The sequence below is a fragment of the Convolutriloba macropyga genome, chromosome 14 (genome assembly GCF_964194025.1).
Source record: "Convolutriloba macropyga chromosome 14, txConMacr16.3, whole genome shotgun sequence".
NCBI lineage: Eukaryota > Metazoa > Xenacoelomorpha > Acoela > Convolutidae > Convolutriloba > Convolutriloba macropyga.
The window spans coordinates 46301354-46319242 of NC_134481.1; positions in this window are offsets into that span (position 1 = coordinate 46301354).

Genomic DNA, 17889 nt, shown 5'->3' on the forward strand with positions numbered 1-17889 from the left:
CCCCAGTACGTTATGCGCCCCCAGTTACAGATCACGTGGTGTCATTACATAGTAAATCACTATATAAAAATATGGCACGTGCGTCTGAGAGGGGGGATGCAAATAATATGCACCCACTGAGCTGGGGGGGGGGGGGGGTCACAAACGGAAAAGCTCCTGTCACTATGCATAGCTAAATCGGATCATTTAGCGAGTGTTGTTAACAGATGAGAATCATATGATAGACAATCCTTTCAAACAATTTTTGAACAATTTAAACACAACAATGCTAAATATTCAATAATTCTTTTTGTTTTTTTTTGCTCGGATTTCATTTAGGTGTCGGTTGTGGTGAGTCTACTTGCGTGGGCTCTTATGTAGGTTGATTTCCCACAGCTACTTGTTGTATCGCATCGAACTTGTTTTTCGTGATTGGAATGTAAGAAAAATTTGTCGGAGCTTGCGTTTGGGTTGTTTTGTGTTTGGGGTTGGGATCTTTATTCCTGGTTCGTCATTATATTCACAATATCCGTGTGTGGTGTTTACACGGTTTCGGCACAACGGCGCAGAATCTAAAGAGTTACTTCGTCTCCGCCAATGTTTTGGTTGATCAATTTTGCTCAATTGAAGACGATCGAGTCAGAATTAGTTTTGGAGGTATCGGAGTGGTTGGAGTTATGTTGTGTCGGGTGTGGCTCGTCATTTCTGACTTTGAATGAATTCCGTATTTTTCTTGTTTGGCACGAATGCCTTCATGGTGGCATCACCGTTCGATTTTCTCGCCTTTTTTCACTCTTTTTTCGAGTTTATGCTATCTTGCATTGCCTGATTTTATCGTGGCTCTTTTCTGATTTTGGTTTTTTTGAAAATAATTTTTGATTTATTTTTTTAAAAATTTAATTAGATGTACGATCTAGATTCCTTTTTACGATTTACTCAACCATAATACTTTACTTTTAACCGAAACTGGATGCACCTTCAGTTTGTTATTTGGCGGATTTTTGAGGTTGCTCAACTTATTTTGTTCCTTTAGTGTTCCCGAGTCAAATTCAAAATTTTCCTTTATTATTGGTGCTGTGGTTCTTTGGCCGAGTGTTTCGGACTGTTGCTATAACGGACGCATGTTGCGTGCCAAAAGGGTCAGAAATTGGTTAAATTATGTTTTAAATGAAATTTCTAGGAGAAAAAAACTATCGGAACGTTTTTGAATTCGATAAGCAAGGTGAGTAGGCAACTGTAAGTAACGTAAAATCAAGGCAAAAGCAAAACTGCATCAGCATGGCATATATTGCAACATTTTTTGCCTGGACTTAGTCTGAGATCAATCTCCGAGAAGTTTTTTGAAACCTGAAAACATTAAGCCTGAAACAAGCGCAGTCGATTTATTATCTTAGTGGGTCCAACGAAAATTATGTTATTTGCACTTTTTCCGAGCTCTCTACGTACAATAGAACAGATTCTATGTGGATTTAAATTTTTTTCATGTGGTTACAAAATGACGTCATACTTTCTCGCTGCTCTTTTATTTAAATAGCGCATTGCTCATTTACGCGGTAACATCCTCGGGCCCGGAAGATGTTGGGAGGATAGGTACAAGCTTACCAAGCGTGCGGACGAGAGATCTGGACGATGTGCGAACGACTGTGGAGCTGGCGAAGCTGTTGGAACCGTACCGGAGCACTTCAATCTGAGCAGAGGGATAAAACCCCCGGCTTGTTTTCTTCCACTGCCCGAACTAAACCACCGACCTTGAGATGATGCTCGGCAGTTGTCTGCCACTTAGATCTACGGTTCAAGGTAGATACGTACTCCGTAATTCAACGTGCATTAATTGAATTGGCGTAGTACTGCGCGTGAGCGTACCGCTTACGATGATCAAACTCATCAACTCCAACGATTGACAGAATTCCTGTTTCTTGGTTACCAAATAGAGAATGATTGGGTATTATTGCGCCTAGGTCAGATGGGTCAGCGCTTACGGGCTATAGAGGACTTGCGTTCAGTGCATGTTCAACTAGACATATTCAAAACTTCAACTGTAGGGCGATGTGTACCGAGGATTTTATGCAATACTATCTTGAAATTACGGACCAACCTTTCCCAGATGCCACCTTGGTGTAGCGCACTGGGTGAATTGAACCTCCACTTAATGCCCTTATGCGCAAGTTCAGCGACGATATTGAGCGTGTTCTATTTTTCAATGTTTTCACGCAGCTCGTTTTCCGCTCCGCTAATGTTTGTACCATTATCTTACTTAATTTTTGTTTGTTGTCTTTCCAACTCTTTCCGATAGTCTGATGAACGGTAACGTAGAATGGAGCGAAGTAATCGACCCCAGTGTTGGTGAGTGGAAGAGACTGGTATGCGAGTCTCTCCTTTGGGAGATCTGCCATGATCGGTTGATTGGTTGCCGCGCGCAAATTTCTGCACAAGACGCAGTTCCACTTGATGGAACGCAACGAAGAACGTATTTTAAGGATTTTATAACGTTCCTTTACCTTTGATCATAATTAAGCATTGCCATCATGAAATTTAATTTAAATGAGCCTCAAAAACATTTTGACAAACCTACGACGCTCATCGAGCACGATGGGATGCTTACTGACAAAGTTAATTTCACTAGCCGTCGGAGCTGCTAAGGCCCAATAAACGGTGTAAACTGAGCAATGCGGCCGTTCTTCCTGACGAACTTGTTGACAAGAAGGTCTTTCGTTCAGCACTAAAGGATTCTGCTTGAAGCAAGTACTGGTGATGACGCTCGACTTCGTGAGATGGTAAAAGATGGAGCATGTATGCCGTAACACGAAGTAGTTTCTGATAAGAACTGAACTTATCAAACAACATTCGAATAAATCTGTTCCTTAGCGAATTTGGTTGCTTATGATGCTAAAGTTGAGATGGAGTCATCATTTTCTTCCTTGATTACAACGCTAAGTTTGATGTTATCGACGACATCATTATTTGGTACATAGGGGAATTGCTTAGTTCTCAAGAAGTCAGGACCCCTCACCCAGTTACTTGGTTGTCAAACTTCCGCGGACATACCACGCGTGCCGACATCTGCCGGATTTTTACAGGTGACGACACGATTCCATTGTTTGACGTTAGTGTACTCCAAGATTTCGCTTACAAGATTTGAAATAAGGATGGGGTGTTAGTTATTTGTATTTAACCACTGCAAGACGATGGTATTATCTGTCCTTATAAACAATATCCACAGTAACGGTCAGTGCTCGACAGATTTCCCCTTTTAAACATTGTGCGAGGAGAGCGGCTTATATTTCCAATTTCGGAAGGGTTTTCACCGTCATAGGTGCAACGCGGTTTTTGCCCAGGAAGAACGCCAGCTCTGTTTTTATCTCTTCGGAGGTGCAAATTACTTGGGCTCGAAGAAAACCTACACCACTGAAACGTCTTGCGAGCTATCACCAAACATGTGGAGTTCAAGATGTTTGAACGGCCCGGAAAATTAATTTCATGCTAAACTGATTTTAGCCAAATGCTGCAGTTTGACACGACATGCAAAGAATTTCTCAGTTGTGTCTTTGGGTAACTCGTCATCCGAACTTTGTCCATTGACTCGCCAAATACCTTTCAAGATTAAACGAGCACCTACAGTGAACGGTGCTACGAGGCCAATTGGGTCGTAGACCTTTGACACAGGACTTAAGAACAAACGCTGTGTTAAACTTCTTGTAATGGAGCTGTAAGTACCCCTGTTCAAAACCAGAGTATCGTTGTTGTGATCGCTCTTGAGCGCACGTGCATTGGTTCCTCCTTTGATGAGACGATGACTTTCGGCTCAATTAATTGAGGAGACCCATTAATTCAGTCAACAATATCTGGGCAGATAGTACCCTACGCAATTGAATTATTCTCCCTGAAATGCTGATCTTTTGTAAGCTGCTTTCCCAAAGTTCTAAATTGAACCAGCGCTGAGAAGTACTTGTTGGTTAATTCGATGTTATTTTTAACCCATGCTTTGTGGTTTGTTCGAGATTTTCTTGCACACGTGCATCCGCGGCGGATCGTGGGTCTACTTGTTTAAGTGCGTCATACGACTCCATGTTGTGCAAAGACTTCAACTGACTGGTTAGTTCAAACTCCTGCTCCATATTAGTTTTGAAACAATTCGAGACTGATTTTGAAGATGATAGTTAAGAACCGCTTAAAACCCAGTCTATGGGCAAGCGAACAGGAAATGGCGAGCAATTGTCGTCGGCTGCGAAGTATTCCTACGGGCGGATGGCGTGATACACATCCTGTCCAACTGTCATCTCGATCTTTGCACAGCAATATGTAACCGGGTCTACAACTAGTTATTGCGGATATGTTTCTTGAAGTGCATTAATGCTGATTAAGTCGGCGCAAATTTTCCTTCAGGTAGAGACTCACTAAAAAAGTTCGACTGCTTGTTTTTGGCGTAATTTTACAGTTAATTCTACCAACTTGGTGTCAACAACCTCCTCGGTATTTATACCCTCGACTGTTACTTTCAATGCTGTACCGTGCAAGCCAACTTTATTTGCGAGACTACTGGACGCCCAAGAGTTACTGCAAGCGGTATCGCACGAAACTAAAGCCGTGGTATCTTTACCCAAAGATTTTTTCAACTGCAATCCGGTCGCCTGAAGAGGTCTTTTACTGACAGATGACATTGTAGTGCTCATACCCGATTATCGCCCACTAGAAGGTTTAATTGGACTTGCGGCAGCATTATAACTATTGTTGTTGTTGTTTGAATGGGATCTTGGTGGATAAACCCTCTCAGCTCTATGAAGAAGTGCGCTCTGGGAGCTGTTGCAAACATCTCTACTACATTTTCTGGAATTTGCATACAGCCGGAACATGTGTTTTTTCCTCAAAGGTTTTGCTCCGGCCACAGTTTTGCAGAGATTTGCTTCGGAACGGAAGCACAGTTTTGCTTAGGCCTCTACCTTGGCAAGTTGAGTGGGAGACATTTCTATAAATACACGACACTCCCAGATTCTGTGGTTTCCTTGTATGTGCTTTGTTGCTGTGTGTTGGCACCGATTGTCCTTGGGACAGCTTTGGTATTGGTTACAGAGTTGATGTTGTCAGTTCTTGCCTTTATTGATCTTTGTTTCGTCAAGTAATGTGCCTCGGCCCTTTTTTCAACCAATCGTTGAACGTGTCGAGTGATGGCTCTACCCAATGTTTCTGGACCGTAATGGTTGACCATGACTCTTTCACAATGGGCAGCAATTTTGGCGCTGCTTTTTTTAGAATTGAGGCGCTCCTCAAGTCAGTGTCGTATACGAGAGACTTAAGGACCCCGAAATGACCTAAGATGATTTCAGAAAAGTTTGTTGTTATCACTATTGTGCATCTTTAGTGGTAAAAAAGTGCTGAGTTTGTCTAAATGTCCACCGACAACTGCCTGTGGCCGGGCGAAATTTACGTTCAAATGTTCTAAGTGCATCTTTATACAATATTCCGCAATATTAATTTTTTGTGAAAGCGGTATTTGCTTTTCCAGTTAGAGTTTTTAAGTAAGTCAGCTTGACATATTCAGTCATTGACTTTGAGTCTATGTCGCTTTTGAACTGCACACAACATTCATGCCCCTGTAGGGGGTCACCATTGTACAGTGATAATTTCCACTCGGACAGTGGGTTGTTATTTTTAACGAGTAATTGCGTCCGCCAACGGTTTTATCGAATACCCGGAGTCCAAAGAAAGAGCCGAAGACGTGGGACGCCTCGTGAGGCACCCCAAAACAACGGGTTTGGAACGATAGCTCCATTCGTTGGAGGAACGATCTAAGTGACAAAAGTTGGGACAGTACCGTTACAAGAACTAAAAAGATTCAATTACATGAAATCTGATGTTACGTAAGTTTGAGACCTAGCTGCTGCCTGTGTATGAGTAGTGGAGCTAAGCGATGTAGGAACATTAAGGTTGTAAAACAGGGGCAGTGGTACGCTGCCTATGTTTTTTGATGTTCCAACAAAAGTGATCGACTAAACTAGAACGGATGTCGGGAAGCGCCAGACGTTTGGATCCGGCAGAGGGAAAGCTGCATCGATTAAGGGGAATGAAATTAGGGGCGTGTACCTATGCTGTGGGGCCGGTGGATAATTCAGGTGTGGTTTAAAAACATTTGCAGAAGAAAGAAATGTTCTGTGTGGGTGGAGAGGGCAAAAACTGATTGGCATTGTTTGCCACTTGGTTATTGATATTTAATGGAGGTGCTGGAGCTGCTGATGGTGCTGGAGCAAAACGAAGGGACGGTGGAATTAACGGGAGTTGCGGGACTCTTGGGTTAGAGACCAGGGATTGAACGGCGGGCGCATTTATTTGTGCTTGTGATTGATTAAGGGCTAGCTGATCATTAGCAAGCGCGTTTAATGTTGGTAAACGAGGAGGGCTGACCAGGTTGAACTGTCACTGTATGCTTGACCTGCGGCCTATTTGTTTGTCCAAATGCAGACCATCGAAATGCAGGGTAGGCTGAGAGAGCTGTCGGGCTGTGTTCGGGTCATTTAATTGTGCTTGCATGCCAAAGTTTTTTTTTGTTGGTGATAAATTGGCATATCGAGGCTGTTGCTGTTTGTGATTGGTGTTAGTTTCAAGATGTGCATTATCATTTACAAAATTCCTGTTACTTGTCTCTTTCGGCCCTTTGACAGTGAGGTTGATATTAGCCTCAACTTGACCATGTATATTGAGACCCAAAGGATTTGAGTTAAACGGTTGAGCTGAAGAAGCACGATTAGCAATGGCCTGATTTGGTTGTGTGATGGAACACGAAAAGTGCAAACATCGGTCATTTGCGACATCTGCCAGGTTCCTGACTGGTGATAAATTGACTCAATCTTGAACAAGTTTCTTGCTCTTTATTGTGTTTCGTTCAGTACAGAGCTCGCTCAGTTTACCAGTGTCGGAACCGTCTGCTGATGACTTTTTCATCAGCTCAATTTCCTCAAGAGTTGCTGCAGCTAACTGTTTACGATTCTCTTCCTTTTAAGCTGCTGAATTTTCGTTTCTCTCAATTGTTTTTTTGTTTCAATTTAAAGGCGCTTTTTGGCGATGCGCAGCTCTGCCTCGTGTTGTTTTTCCAGTTCCTGCCATGTCCTACCAGTTTTGACATTTCTATTTCACGTTGACGCTGGCTTGATCTCTTTGAGGAGGCCAAGTGCGACCTTGATTTTATATTGTGAGATGTATATTCCGCCGCTGTCTCTTTGTCTCGGGCCGAATCAAATAACCCTCGAGCAGCGGCAATTATTTCGTTACATTTTTTAGTCAGTCTCTAATCATTGCTCCGGGATGCTACAGGCGGCGTTCGGATCTTCAGTATTTCGCGCAAGATCAGAGAGCTCTTCATTCTCTTCATTTACACTAGTTAAGGCATTTTTGCACTTTACAATCAGACCTTCGATCTTAACTTTCCTGTCCTGCTTATCAATAGAAATGTTCCTGTCGCTATAGATGTTACTAAGCTCAGCCTCTTACATTACCCTCTCTGCATAAACGTTCTGGAACTATTCATGGAATGCTGCTTCTAAAAACAAACAGGAACTAAAGTTTTTTTGGTACTACTACAAAATAACACTCATTTGCACACAACACAAATGGATTAAATTGAAACCTAGTATGACGGTTTGCTCAGCAAACCGCCAAAAAGCATAGGTGTTCGTCTAGTAGAGAACTACACGGCGAAAAAAGGAAAGGCGTTAAGCGCACAGAAGCGCCAGGCGCAAAGCAATTGGGAGCGGTTTGAACGGGAAAAAGGCCGAACGAGGTACGGGAGGCGTAACAGGAAACGCGACGGAAAGGAAGGGAAACGCTGGGCAAAATATGCACGACGAGGCGGAAATTGGAACTGGCGCAACGGAAACGCGGAAAAAAGGGTGCACAACGCCGCGGCAACACGAGACAGACGGGCTGGAAACGCCGGGCGCACAGCTCACGAGAAAACAGGATACGAACGGGACTGTACGCCGGGGGCGATCGGCGCACGACGAAACGGGAATAAAGCGGGAATAAACGATATGGACGGGATGCAAGCGTCGAGCGTATTGAGCACCAAGAGACGTGAAGCTGAGATAGAACAGGCGTGTAACGAAGAAGAAACGAGCAAGGAGGCGGGAGGGACTTTCCCTACAAAATACAGCCACAAACAACCAAACAGACAAGCCTTTACTCCAGAACAAACATGAGTAACACCCTAGCAAACCACCAAACCCATAAAACCTAAGTTATTACACAGCAGCAGCAGCTACCTGTTTATGATGTCAATTGTCAAGCTGCTGAGTTGCCTGTTCTCTCAATTGCTTTTTTTTAGTATCAAGGCGTTACCTGCCAATGCGCAGCGCCCTCTCTCAAATTGTTTTTCAATTTCCTCCCATTTATGTTTTGGATTTTCATTCTAGTTGACGCTGGCTAGATCTTTTTGAGGAAATCATATCCGATTCTGACTTTGAATGGTGAGATATATTTTGCTCCCCTGTTTCTTTGTCTAGGAGCGAACCAATATCCCCTCGAGCAGCAGCGGCTATTTCGTCATTTTTCTTAGTTAAAATTTCTAACCATTGCTCCAGGTTTATACAAGCGGCGTCCAGATCTTCAGTCACATGCGCAAGATCAAAGAGCTCCTCATTCTTTTCAATAACACTAGTGAAGGCGTCTTTGCGTTCGATCTTAATTTTCCAGTCCTGCTTATCAATAGCAATGTTGCTCTTGCTATAGATGTTACTAAGCTCAGCCTCTTATCTTTTCCTCTCTGCAAAAACGTTCTGGAACTTTTCCTGCAATGTTGCTTCTAAAAACAAACAGGAAGCAAAAGTTTTTTGGGGCTACTACAAAAGTACACTCAACACAAATGGGTTAAATTGAAACCTAGCATGACGGTTCGCTCAGCAAACCTCCAAAAAGCAAAGATGTTCGTCTAGTACAGAAAGACACGGCAAAAAAGAAAAGGCGTTAGGTGCACGAAAGCTCCAGGCGCAATGGAATGGCGAGCGGTTTGAACGGGAAAAAGGCCAAATGAGGGACGCGAGGCGCAACAAGAAACGCGACGGAAGGAAGGGAAACGCCGGGTAAACTATGTACGAGGAGGCGGAAATTGGAACTGGCGCAACGGAAACTCCGAGCAAAGGGTGCATAACGCTGCGGCAACACGAGACATACGGTTTGGAAACGCCGGGCGCACAGCTCACGACAAAACAGGATACGAACGGAACTGGACGCCGGAGGCGAACGGCGCACGACGAAACGGGAATAAAGCGGGAATAAACGATATGGACGTGATGAAAGCGTCGAGAGGATGCCGCACGAAAAGACGTGAAGCAGAGATAGAACAGGCGTGTAACGAAGCAGAAACGAGCAAGTAGGCGGGAGGGACTTTTCCGGTAGAATACAGCCACAAACTTAACCAAACAGACAAGCTTTTACACCAGAATAAACTTGAGTAACACCCTAGCAAACCACCAATCCCAGACAACCGAAGTTATTACACAGCTGCATGTACCTATTTATGATGTTCATTCTCAATCTGCTGAATTTCCTATTCTCTCAATTTCATTTTCTTTCAATTTCAAGGCGTTAACTGGCAATGCGCAGCGCCCTCTCTCAAATTGTTTTTCAATTTCCTCCCATTTATGTTTTGATTTTTGATTCTCGTTGACGCTGGCTAGATCTTTTTGAGGAAATCATATCCGATTCTGACTTTGAATGGTGAGATATATTTTGCTCCCCTGTTTCTTTGTCTAGGAGCGAACCAATATCCCCTCGAGCAGCAGCGGCTATTTCGTAATTTTTCTTAGTTAAAATTCCTAACCATTGCTTCAGGTTTTTACAAGCGGCGTCCAGATCTTCAGTCATATTCGCAAGATCAAAGAGCTCCCCATTGTTTTCAATAACACTATTGAAGGAATCTTTGCTTTCGATCTTTACATTTCAGTCCTGTTTATCAATAGAAATGTTGATGTCTCTATAGATGCTACTAATATCACCCTCTATTTCTACCCTCGCAGTAAGAACTTTCCTGAACTTTTTCTGTAATGCTGCCGTGATCTGACCGAAACAGCAAGCAAAAGTTTACTTTCTTGTTAGTACAAAAGCACACAGATATGCATACAACACACAACACAAGTGGTTTAAAGTCAACCTTAGTATGATGGTTTGCCTAAACAAACCGCCAAAGAGCAAAGGCGTTCGTCGAGCACAGGTATCCGGCCAAACAAGAGAAAAGGCATTAAGCGCACGAAAGCCGAATGAAAGACAAACGACACCGCGGCAAAACGAAATGGAAGAGTTCACAGTGCACGATAAAACCCGATATGATCGAGACGGAAACGCCGGGCAAACGACGCTGGACGGGACGGAAAACGAGACGGATAGCACGGAAAATTTTGGCGGTGGTCGCACAACGTGGCTTGAAAAGCAGACGGACTGAACGGGAACGTCGAGCAAGTTGCGCGCAACGTAAAGGGAGGGCGGGAGAGAACGGGCAGGAAAGGAGAAAGCAATTATCAAGGAGGCGGAGAAGTACTCTGAGACGCGGAGAAGAATAACAGGCCACAGCGACAAACTCAACCAAACAAACTAGCCGTAACTCCTGAACAAACTTAAGCCACACCGTAGGAAGGAAGAGAGAAGCTACTGCAAGACAAACGCACAATTTATATGGGCTGAATATATCACAAAACTAAACTACAGTAATGCATTAGTGTACTAAAAGGACAGAAGGAGAACGAAATTTACTAGCCGTTACTCCAGAATAAAGTTAGGTCACACCCTAGCAATACCCAAACCTAAACAACCAATCAGCACACTAACAACTTTAAACAAACTACAGCAAAAGTGAAATAAACTACAACAGTGTGTTCGTATTTTATGGCAGCTAAAAAGTCAAAAAACAATCTAGCCGTAACTCCAAAATAAACTTAAGTCACATCCTAGAAGGCAACAAGACCAAACCAATCAATAATCATACATAAACACGGAAATATACAGCAGAAAATTTAATATAAAACAACAGAAGAGCCAGTAATTTAATAAAGTTGAAAAATTCCAAAGACAATCCAGCCGTAACTCGTGAACCAACTAAGTTACACCCTAGAAAGCTACAAGTCCAAAACAACAAAACCAGCGTACTAGCATCAACAACATACTGGAAAATTATCAAAAACTTGTTTCCTCACATATGACAATATACTACAGCGTAAAATAGATATACGGGGACAAGGAAGACACGGCAAGAGCGAGAAACGTTATGATTGAACTTTTTAATAATAATCTTGATTACTTGAAAGAATAAGAACGCACGTCTCTACTGCTAAATCAACCGAAGAAAATGGGGAGCGCAACATGGTGAAGGCAGAGGTGCTAGTGACAGAAGATGAAGATGAAGAATATGGAGGTTATCTGATGAAAGAACAGAATGACTACCTACACAATGGAGATGGAGAAAACGTCGCTTCACTGAAGTTGTGCATTCAGGAAGTAACACACCAGATCTTGCCTCAAGAATGCCTGCCTTTGGCAACCAAAGGCAACCAAAGAGATTGGGGAGCGCAAAGGCAAAGATGCTAGTGACAGCGAAGAGCAAGAGGATTAAGGTTATTTGATGAAAGAACTGAATGACTGACCAGCTACACAATGGAGATGGCAAAAACTACGCTTCCTTGAAGAGGTTTATGCAATAAATAACACCAGATTTTGCCGCAAGACCACAATTTGAGTTTCTAAAGGATTCTAGAAGACTCGCTTGAATGAGTCCTCTACAGATGCACACGTTGCATTCAATTGATTAGTGTCTATAGAACTTTTGGCTTACAGAGGGACACGATGAGCCGTTTGACACAACTAGGGAGAGGCGCCATGCTCAGACGTTTAGCATTGGAGACAAACAGATCATCGAAAGAATTGAGTTGTGTGTAACGACAAGGAAAATGGGGAGAGCAAGTTTTTATTAGAGCGCTACTGAAATTAACCCGTAATTCGTGAGTAAACGGAGTCACACGGCCAGCGAATGGGTGCACTCCAACAACAACTCAGAACTAGTTTACATTGGGATTACCAATGGCTTCAGTAAATTCCGCTTCCTCAAAAGCACAGCGGTTCCGAAGCGTTTTCTGACGACGCTTAGAGAGTTTTTTCGGTCATGAGCGCGAGTTTAGACACCGGAGATTGTTCTTATGTGCTAACACTATAGTGAGCGTTTTCAGCTCAAGCGCAGGCTTTTGATGTAATACTCTGTACTTTTTATGTAAACTAGGTTCTTTCTGTTTATGTTTAGACACAGTGTCTTTCGCTATATGGATAGTAACTAGAGTACCACGCTTGAGCGGATCGTAAATGTCAAGAGTTCCTCTCTGGGGCAATACACTATAGCTCCGCTGCGCTCCTGATACTTTTCAAGCACTGTAATAAGTTGCAAAGGTGTTAAAGGCTCATTATTGTTGCGGCGATGACGTGAAAGCGCGTTATTCACTACTTAATGCCATATATCTAGTAGCTTTTTCTCTTAAAAAAATGAATCAACTGGAACTGCGCTGTTTTTCAAACTTTAGCAGCGTTAGGGTTGAGAGTGAATCCTGGTAATGCGTAAGCATTATGTTGGTAGCGATTTTGTGTTATTTATGGCGCAGTATTTACGGCGCTATGAAGTGAACTTTCAGCGTGGATAAATACCATTAATTTTTTTTTTCAGTACATCAGTGAATGAAATTTGCTCGAAATTCGAAAGTTCTTAATCAGAGTTCGACTTTCAGACTTTTTTTCCCAATTATGCCGATCTTATGTAGATAAATCCAAGATAATGTAGGTAAATCCAGGAATGAGCGAAAATTGGAAAAACCAGTTTTCTGACTTTTTGCAAAGTTTGAAAAACTTGACCAATTTTACCTTTTTTTTCAAATCGACCACCTTATGCAATTGTTACATCCGCAATTAATCATTTTTCCCATAAATTGTTTGGGACAAAAATTTTTTTCAAAATTGTTCAAATTTTTTCAATTTTTTTTGCTACGTTTTTCTGTCAAGAACAGCAAAAAACAAGGCAACTTGATTAATTCTAGACTTTGACCAAAAAGTGTCAAAATGGTTGTTTTTCAAAAAATTGCAATGAGTGGGTTATCGGTGACCTGAGAAAACTACCCACGGGCCCCTGTAAGTTAAGAGGGGTTAGCTAGATTTGCCGCTTAAAGTAGTCAATTTATAACAATTTGAAGTTTTATCAGCAAGGAAAGGTTTCTTCTGGATGACTCTTAGAGTTCAAACTTATCGGATCCAATATCACAAGGTCGTTTGCGTTATAGTTTGTCCAACCTTGCAAAAAGTTTTTGGTGCCGGTAATAGCGCTTATTTTGTTATTCGAATTTCCTGCGAAAGCCGGGTTATCCTGGCGTTTCTCTGGACACCTGGACTCTGTTCTCGTCTCGCGCTAACGACAGAGTGACCATGAGATCTTGTATCTTGTTCACATTGATCAGAAACCCCACATTCCACAAGTGTCGAATTCCTTTATCCCAATTCTTGAACCCTGTGTTTTGGTGCGCCCTCTAGGCGCAGGTGTCGTTTTTGGAATTGATACAGTAAACAGAAATTATCAGCACACGTCTATTCATAAAACGGCAAGTTATCAATGTTGCCCATAGTAAAGTAAACGTATTCTCAGAACTTTCTTGTGAACCATGAACCTGTTCACACAGTGGAAAAACCGTATTGATAATTCGATCAGGATAGTACAAAAATGTAAACAGGAATTTGAATAGCCAGCTGAGTTGCTGCGAGTTTATCTCGTTTAGAAGCAGAGTCGAGCCCCTCGTTGGTCGCTAATATATAGCGGTATCAAAGTAAAGGTGACAACGACTCTTTCGACTGTAAATTCAAACGTTTTTAGTATGCTATAACATTAAGGCAACTATAAGCAAGACTCAGGTTCAACAAACTGCTTCAAAGCCGGCGAATCTAGCAACATTTTTTTGGCAGGTCTCAGTCTAAGATCGATCACCGAGACTTTTTTGAAACGTAAAAATAATAAGCCAGTAGTAATAGCTAAGCAATACAGGGGGGGGGGGGGGGGGGTAAAAGGATGTACCTATGTATTAACATTAAGTACAGCCATTTTTCATCTAATTACCCAAAGATGTACCTAAAAAGAGAGTGAGAACAATAGACCTGTCATCTTATCATAATTACCCAGGGGTAATTATCTTAATTACCCCCAGGGGAAATGCATCCAGTTTTCCACTTTAATGCACTTCAGCTAATCTTATCTACCTAACCTTTTTTTTCAAGAAAATAATTTTTTATCGGATAGATCCAGCAGGTGCACGAGCTTTTTGAATAAAAATGTATAATATGACATTTTCTTTTCTTTCCATTTGTTAGTTTTCGAAAAGAAACAGTTTTCATTTTTTTGAATATTCATGTTTAATTAAAGAGATTTTTTTTTGATAATATTTTTAATTTATTTAAAATATTTTTGATTGAAAAATGTCGTTTTTTACATAACGTTTTTGATGAGAAATGCATTATTTGATACTTTCTTTTTTTTCGATTTTTCCACCTTTTAGTATTTGAAGGTTCTTTAAAGCAATTATTATTTTTAAATTATTTTAAATACGAAAAAAGTTCAATTTAAATAAATAGTATTTGATTCAAAAATGCTGTTTTTTACATAATGTTTTCAACAAAATATGTACACTTTGGTATTTCTAGTTTTCAATTTTTCCTCTTTTTTGTTTTTGAAGTTTTTAAAAGCAAATTATTTTATTTATTTGTGTTGTTTTTCAATAAAAGATCTTCTTAGTTAAAAAAAAAATTGATCAGAAATTACCGTCCTTATCTATTAAACATAATCTATTATACATATTGTCATAGTATTGTCATAATTACGTCATAATAACGTCACAATTACGTCATCTTGTCGTCACAATGACGTCACAGTGTTTTCATAGTTACGTCATAATAACGTTAAAACTCGACACAGTGTCCTCATAATTACGTCACAAAAACGTCACAATTACGTCATTCAGTCGTCATAATGACGTCATAGTGTTGTCATAATTAGGTCATAATAATGTCAAAATTACGTCATTATGTCGTCATAATTACGCCATATTTGATAAAGGACTTCTCATTTCGTTTATTTTCATTTTCCTGGTTAACTGAATTGAATGCAGTTGAGTACAATAATCATTCCAACTTCTGACAAATATTTTATTCCATCGCAACTTTCATATTAACGATTTTTTTGTACTCCTCGTTTCTCACTTCATATCTTTCTTTTTATTTTGATTTTCAGCGAAAATGCCAAGAAATTCTAATCCAAAGAAACAGTGTTCTTCATGCAAAAAACTAATTTTGAAAACCATTATGAGCAGATATCGGAAGCTACACGCAAAAAGATGTTCACAAGGCTCACAGTCATTTCCGGACGAAGTAAATTGCAGAAACACATTGCTTCTGTACATGCACCGTCTCTGATTGTCAAGAAGAAGTTTTCTTGCAGCAGCTGTCCCTTATCCTTCTCTATGTATTATCAACTTCTACATCACAAATGAAACAGTCACCAACGTTCAATTCCTAACACCTACGATGAAGTTGACTTATCTATCTATGGAGACTCTCCCGCTCTTCACAGTGAATTTCAATCGGTTCAACACTTTCTGCGAGACTCGGTTCTTGAATTTTCCAGAAAGAAAGTTCATGACTTCAAAATAATGGAGATCAATCATGAAACAGCGATAGAAAAATTGGATTGTGTTTACAACGAATTACCCAGTTCAAATCAAAATTTCGTTTGGATTCGTGCTGCAGATTGTTCAAAATCCTGAAGAGTTTCGCTACTACTACGCAGCAGATAACAACCCCATATTTTAAAATCCTATGGTTTTCTCTGATGACTCAGATCTCAATTTCATCAAATCAATGCTGAGAGAAGATGAGTTTTTACCAAATCTAATTAATCAAAGTCCAGACACGAAATGGAAGTTTTATTGCGTTAGAAATGTCATGAGAGAAGATGAGTTTTTACCAAATCTAATTAATCAAAGTCCAGACACGAAATGGAAGTTTTATTGCGTTAGAAATGTCACTTTCTTTGTATTTCTCCTCAGTGGTGCTCCGCTAAGATGTATAGAACAATCAATTCCATCAACCTTCGTCAAGAATCCTTTAGTTAAAGGTTTTGTATCTGACTGCGACAAAAATCCCTACCAAGAAATTTTGTGTATGTTCCGTGCACTGTCCTACGAAATACATGGCAGTGATGAACTACAGCAAAATACGTTGAAATTGATGCAAAATTTCCTCTCAGCGACAGAGAGAGTGGACAAAAACTTTTCAGGCATACATGAAGATTATATTCCTGTTCTTGAAGAGTTAATTGACAGAAATATTCATAATTAATCCATTTTTTTCGACGAACAATCTGAATTGTTTGCTGAACTCTCTCGCCGCTCGTCGATGAAAAGCACAATGACAGCTTTGTTACTGAGATATTAGAATCATAGCTGTTGTACAGCAGATGTCAATAAACTCGTAAAAAAGTTCCGTCGCTACATATGTGATCACTTTTTCGCCAGATCAAACAATTTGTTGGTCCACCTAAAGAATTGTTCCGAAAACACACAAAATTTGTATCCCTCAGGAGCTTATCAGCTGTCAGAGACTGTTTTCGATCGACTGGAAGACAATAATATTGTGGTTTCAGCAGAACTGAGATTATTTTGTCACTTAATTGTGTTCGATTTTGAGTCTATAACAGTTACTGACATGACACTCAACACACACAGAATTGACTTATTGGATTGAGAAACATGTTCCCATTAGCGTGTCGATATCTTCTAACCTACTTGTAGAGACAATTTTCCTTTGTAACTCAGATCTCAACCAGTTAATTTGAGATTTTGTGTCTAAACTTAAGCTGATATCGCAGAAAAGTGCAATCCTTATGAAGAAAAAATTGCAAAACTTCATTTCTTGACTTGAAGAAAATTATTGGCTTGCTCGAGACAAAGATCCTGCGCGAGAAAATGAAAGTCTCGTCAATGATCAAGCAGAAATTGTTGAGGAGGATGGAGTGGATTCCAATTCTACTAGAGACCGACGAGAGCTCAAAATTTTATTGAGAAAAGAATTGGAGAATTACTACGCTGCAGTCCCCGTGTTAGGTTTTCAACAGCTCGCGATATGACTTAAACTTGATTAAAGAATATCTTTTGCGACATTTACTCGCCGAGAGAAATGTTGTTTCCAAGGTGATTCGCACGGGGAACAAATATATTGGAATAAACTTTCTTGGTCTACAGTTCCTGGATATTTTAAATTTTCTGGGTTGAGCAACTTCTTTGGATAATTCTCTGAAAGCGTATGGAGCCAGTGAGGAGAAGGGTTTTTCCCTTATGAGTGGTTTGATTCTACCGAAAAATTGAATGAAACCCAACTGCCACCAATTGAAAGTTTCTGGAGTAAGTTGAAAAACCATAAAGTATTGTCAGTCGATTACGATAAGTTCATGGATTGCAAAGAAAAAGAATTGAAGAAAAGGAAGCTTTAAAGGAGCTGAAATTAAAAACAGTTCCCAAAAATGTAGAGGAAAACTACCGGGAACTTCAAAACATTTGGGAAAGGGAGAACATGAACACCTTCCATGACTTTCTCAAGTGGTATACTTACAAAGACGTCGTGCCCACTCTTGATGCGATGACAAAGATGATTCAATTCTACCACTCAAAACAAATTGATATGTTGAAACTGGGCTATACGCTTCCCCCACTTGGAAACAGAATTCTCAATTCATCGACAGATGCTGCATTTTCTCCATTCTGCGAGCGAGACAAGGAACATGATAACTATATCAGAAATTGGCTGACGGGAGGTCCCTCGATTATCTTCACACGATATGCAAAACGAAGATAAAAGAGTCCGAAA